Source organism: Stegastes partitus, unplaced genomic scaffold (genome assembly GCF_000690725.1).
Source record: "Stegastes partitus isolate 25-593 unplaced genomic scaffold, Stegastes_partitus-1.0.2 Scaffold344, whole genome shotgun sequence".
Classification (NCBI taxonomy): Eukaryota; Metazoa; Chordata; class Actinopteri; family Pomacentridae; genus Stegastes; species Stegastes partitus.
The window spans coordinates 178,879-184,878 of NW_007578075.1; the positions used below are offsets into that span (position 1 = coordinate 178,879).

At 45.5% G+C, this 6,000-nt stretch overlaps 1 protein-coding gene across 1 annotated transcript in view; it reads right to left on the reverse strand.

Annotated features, from left to right (window-relative positions):
* Window positions 1-5,620, reverse strand: part of ches1 (checkpoint suppressor 1) — a 76,615-nt gene extending 70,995 nt beyond the window's left edge. Inside the window, exon 1 of the mRNA XM_008284081.1 lies at window positions 5,262-5,620. The gene's annotated coding sequence lies outside the window, so the exon portion shown is untranslated. The remainder of the gene's footprint in view (window positions 1-5,261) is intronic.
* Between the last annotated feature and the right edge of the window lie 380 nt (window positions 5,621-6,000).

Consider the following 6,000-nt stretch of genomic DNA (forward strand, 5'->3'; position numbering starts at 1 on the left):
TTACCAGTTGCGAGACACTGGGGTATCCATTTCAAACAGAGCCTCTCTCATGAGGACGTACGAGCTGAAACAATGTGTGGAGGCAGGTTTCTACCGACGATGCACGCAGGCCGATAAAAGTGTCTCATCAGCTGCGAAGTTTTAAGTGAAAAGAAGACAGAGGGGGGGAAAGAAGGGGAGGAGTGGAGTCATTATATAAATCAGATGGTTCCTGAGGTCATTTTTGTCTCCACACATGACTGTGCATGCCAGCGCGCGCACACACAGCGTATGGCTGCATCCACTTATGACATCACTGTAGCTGGCCAGAAAGAGAGGAGAGTCAGAGAGAGCCAAGCTGACGTCATCCCATTCACTCAATGTCAATTACGTAATCACGGGGTCCAACGCCTGCAGGACAGACATGCTGTGTGTGTTTTTTTTTTGTTGTTTTTTTTTTTTTTTTTCTGTGTGTGTGTGATTGCATGAAGGGCAAAGAACACATAATTGCAATCTCATGTGTGAGAGGAGACATAAACTGAGGCATGCTGATGACATCATTAGCGGGAGGCGGCCTGGCGTGAGCGCGGCGGCTGTGACACGTCGAGAGTGTTTTGGGCAGAAGAGGAGGAGACAGAGCGCTGCGAACAGACCCGGCTACAGGAGTTATGCAACGCAAATCCAACTCAACAGACTAGAAAGGACCTTTTTCTTTTTTTTCTCTCTCTTTTGCCTCCTCTCTGTGTGTGTGTGTGTGTACAGTGTGTGAATGTGCGCGTGTCTTAGATGACTTTTCTGTAGCACTTTTTACTTCAGGCAAAGAGTGCATTAAAAACACACAAGCACTCAAGCATACTGCTGAAAACGCACACTGAGATCTGCACACACACACACACACACACGAGCATGCATATACATACACACACTCTCTCCCTCTCTCTCTCTCTCCCCCCCACTTATAAACAAAGCTTCCTAAGGACAGGAAATCCTTCCACCCACGTTCCTGTGTTGCCTGGCAACCAGAGCAGCGTCACCGTGTGCATGCCTCCACCGCTGAAAACACACAAACAAGCAGACGGAGATGCGCACACACACCGACACAAACTGCAACTCCTTGAACTCTGCTCCTTTAAAAGCACCGAAAAAGCACCAGATAACCGAGCCAAAGCCGAGCAGGCTGATACTCGCCACAGCTGCCCTCCGATACGTCAGCGATGGATCTAAACCAAACATGACATCACCCCTTGTAAACATAAAACACTTTTTCCCCCCTATTTATAAGCTCTATTTTTACACCCGCTGACGTCTTTCCATGCATGATAGTGCGCGTGCGCGTCGGTCCGTCTGCATGTGTCAGTCAGTATTTATGCGCGCGTACTTGTCCGCCACTACGCCAGGATGCGACCAGCAATAGCTCAGCATGACTAAGTGGGGAGAGGCTAATTGAGCAGAGGTGCCCAGCACTGTGGACAATGAGTCCATTTCAAATCAGCAGGAGGCCTATTGAAGACAATTATAACCTGGGGGATACAGAGGAGCATTAGTCTTCTAAGCCATCTCGGCCACTTAGACCCGGCTGTGTTTCCACTGCAATTTAAAACCCTTGCTTTTAACTCTCCAGTTGTTTTAGCACATGAACTCTACATGAAAGGCAAAGTTCACCAATCAAAACCTATTCACAATTTAAATTAATGACCGCAAACTTAGTCATATGAGTCCCGCGTCTGAGTGGAAAATACACAGTGTGAGCGGATTTGCTTCCTGTTAGCCTTCTTCTACACTCTAATTAATTAAGCATCGCAGCGGCGAGTCCATGACGACACTTTTTCCAAATAAAAGATGCACCATTCATCCAGAAGCCACATATTCAATAAATTCTGGTACATATTTGCCAACTTATGCTGTTTTATTCTGGAGTCAAATGACACAGTCGGTCAATTAACGCTAAAGCACTGGCACTGAAAGAGTTTTTGTTAATCCTAAAACTTTCTCTCAGCTTGCTGTCAATGTTTAGACCCTTGCTGAGCCTTAAAAGATCATAAGTCAGCTGAAAGACACTGAAAGCATTTGCATTCGAGGCAGCTGCTGGCTGCCAAAAAACTCATCATTTAGGAGGGAAAAGCTGCAGTGTGGAACTTTTGTTAGTGACGGTATGTTTACAGCGCGTGCATCGCTGTCCGTTCCTTTCGTTTTTCGACTGTAATCCTTCCTATGAAGCGTCTTTTGTATGTGGAGCATCAGATGCTTCCTGGGGTTTTTCTCCACATGTTCCACCTTAGTTGCTGCTCCATCACTACAGTTGCTTCCCTCTTTGACCCCGGTGCACCGATAGCTGGCGTAACATGCGTCTAGCTGCTGGTAAAGCGGTGTGTAAATGTGCCACAGAAACCACATTTAAAAACTGCACCTGGTTGAAACATCCGTGGGTTTAACCAGCATTGCGTTGGGCTTGAATGTCACAGAATCATTTATATGTTAAAGTCCTGCACTGTAACTTTAAATATACAACTCATGTAGCCACTGTGCAATTGCTTCACCACAAAACACGGTGATGAAGGTGCATTACAGCACAAAAACTGTCTAATTCCAGTCAGAGTGGCAGAAAAATGAAGACAAGTGTGGTTGAGATGAACACTTGTGTACAGTTTGTTAAACTTCTACTGAAGGAAATGACAACTTTTAAACCATCAGGCAGGATTTTGCTGGATGAAAGATTAAAGAAACAGTTAAGTGAGTGCTTAACTATTGATTATGTTGGCATGAATATCTATTTAGTGTCATATTTTGAAAGGAAGTGTGCTTGCTGTATGATGAAACCAACAATTATTCCCATTTTCGATTAATCTGTTGATCATTTTTCCAATTAATCTATTAGTTAGGTTTACAAAATGGTGAAAAATGTTAATCAAAGCCCAAGACGAAGTCCTCAAGTGTCTTATTTTGTCCGAAATCCAAAGATAATTAGTGTACTGCTGTCACAGAAGAGTAAAAAAAACCTAAAGATGTTCATATTGAAGTTGCTTGAATCAACTTTTTTTCATAAAAAGCTACCCAGACAGATCAATCGATTCTCAAAATAGTTGAAATAGTTAAAATAACTTCACAGTCGCCAACTAATTGATTAATTGTTGCAGATCTAAAGGAGCTACAAGGTTATTTGAGTGCAGCTTGTGCTTCTCATTGACCCAGGGATCTCTGGTTAATGGATCGAGCTGCTTTAATTTTGAATTTTCTTTCATTTTTTCGCAGCGAAGGGGGGGAGTTTGGGGGGTTGGTTAACAATGACTTTAATTAGTGTAACTATATTTGGTGCGCTTTGATCCGGTGGGAATCAAACCCTCGACGATGGAAAGCGGCAGAAGCAGCAATCTACTACGCCGAGACAGAAGTGCTTCAACTCCTGCTGCAGACATGTGCTGTGTCTTTAGGAAAGGAAAAAACACATTTCCTCTGTAATGTGGTTCAGCAACACAAACATTTCTGCACCCTCACACAGTGTCCTCTTTTCCCAGAGTAAATATGCTCCATCATAGGAATAAAACTTAAGAAGTCAGGGTATTTTTATCACTTTTGCTGATGAGGTGCACTTCTGTAGTGTTTACCTTTCAGAACTAAATGTGCCGTAGCCTCTGCTGTACCCTTCTTTTCTGACAGTGCACTTTAGACACACCGCCATATGGCTCCAAGCCACAGCTGACCAGAGCACAGCGGTGGGTTATTGTGTAGCTCCAGGCACTGCTAGTACAATCAGAAATATTAAAACGGCCATTTTTGAGTATTTATGCTGAATAAATCATGAGCTGGCATCCAAGAAAACTGTCTAGCTGCTGCTTTTATTCAAAACGCGTGCTATTCAATTCATTCACACATGAATTATAGATCCATTATGGACTGTTTTAGCCGTGCTGAGGGAATCAGACAAACAACAGTTGTAGTGAGAGCACTAACCCACTGATCCATCCATACCAATTATCTGTGTCTAGGGTGGAGTCTGAATTCAATATTCAATTTACACAATTCAATCTCACATCAGAGCTGAGCCAAAAAAAAAAAAAAAAGCAACAGCGGAGGCTTTTCTCTGACTGTCTCCAAAGTGTTAAAAAAAAAGAAGAAGAAGAAGAAGCGGGCTAACTGAACGTCGCGCCACAGGGGTGTCCATTGAGAGACAGGGAAGAGGTGGAGGGGCGAGAACTCCATTGAGCGCAGCCATGGGGGGGTCAATATGTGAATGAACGTTTGCCATGGAGGTGAATTATGAATGAGCAGCACTCTGAGCACTCCTGGAGAGAGCATGTCAGCCCCGCTCTCCTTCACTTTCTCCTCCTCCTCCTCCTCCTCCTCGTCCTAAAATCACCACCATCATCACCACCATCATCATCATCCCTATCCTCTCGTCTCCTGGATTAATCTCCTCATCTTGCCTCGTTCTTGGTCATCTGACCCTCACCTCCTACAGACATATATTTACACAGTGGGCAACAAGATAACACACACACACACATAAAAAAGCAAACAGTCCTCGCACGTGCAAAAGGCAGACGCATGCATTAAAGTGAAAAGGCTCTCGGCAACACACACATTTCTCCCAGCTGTTCTCCTGGCCATCACTGCATGTGTGTGTGTGCGTGTGTGTGTGTGTCTGCGAGTGTATTCGTCTGTGTGTAATCCAATGTGCTGCTGCTCAGCCTGTGCCACGCTCTCTCCTCTGTTGCTGTGCGTCTGATCAGATCTGCCTCCCTCAACCTGTTTGCTGTCTATGGCACACACACACACACACACACACACACACACATATATATATATAATAAAACATAGACGCTGCTGCTACTACTTCTCTTAAAACTGTTGCCCGCTGCACTAAAAAACTCCTCAGAGTGGAAGAAAAAGCAAGAAAATGGACTCTTAAAATAGGAGTGTTGTGTTATGCCCCTCTCTTTTGTTTTGTGTGTGTCAACTTAACCAGAGAAGTGTGTTTTGCTGGAATAGGATCTGGCTGTTCCCTTAAAAAAAAAAAAAAAGTATCCACTCCTTTGGATCCCTTCACTCCAGTTTACAGCGGTCACTTCAGCTCACTTACACACTTTGGTTGGACCCCCCCTTTTTTTAGCATGTGGAAAAACAAGCCTTATAATAACTCACACTGTGCATGTACATATAAATATATATATAGGCTGCACACACACACACACACCTCCACACTTCCCTTTAAAGTGCACATGTCAACACACACCTCCCAAACCTGCACACACACACACACACACAAAAAAGCCTCATAAAGTCACCTTAGGATCCTTGGCTGCTTCCAGACGAGCCTCTTCTTCTTCTTCTTCTTCTTCTTCTTCTTCACACTCTTCCTCTGTCAAGACTTCTCACCTCCTTCCTTCCTTTCCTTCCTTCCTTCCTTCCTTCCTTCCTTCCTTGCAACTCCGTCTCTTTTTTTTCTCTCCCCCCTCTCTCTCTCTCTCTCTCTCTCTCTCTCTCCTCTCGTTTCGGTGCTTCTTTTCGGTCACTTCCCAGCGTTTTTCCCGAGCCCCTCCATGTCCGCCCCGCCAGTCGTTTCTAACCACCGAGCGAGCGAGCGTTGAACCGACACACACACACACAAGCACACACACACCAAAAAAAAAATCCGCCGCCGCCGCCGCTGCTGCCGCCGCCGCTGCCGCCGCTGCTGCTGCTGCTGCTGCGTTCCTATAGTCTCTCTCTGTTTATCCCTCCGTGTGTGTGTGTGTGTGTCTCTCTCTCTCCTCTGTCGGTGAGTGTGTGTCTGTTTGTGTGTGTGTGTCAGTGTGTGTGTATGTGTGTGTGTGTGTGTTGCTGCCTGCCTTGCCCCGCCAGCAGCAGAGGACTTCCCCCGGAGCCCGCCCCGGGTCCTAGAGGGAGCCGTGTTCACTGAAAGAATGCCATTGTGTACGGAAGGTGTAAGCCCGAGATCGTCTCCTGCGTCGACAGGATGGCTCACTCCGGATCTCCTGGTGAACGAGTCAGGCTGAGAGAGGGCGCCACCTGAATTTTTTTTTT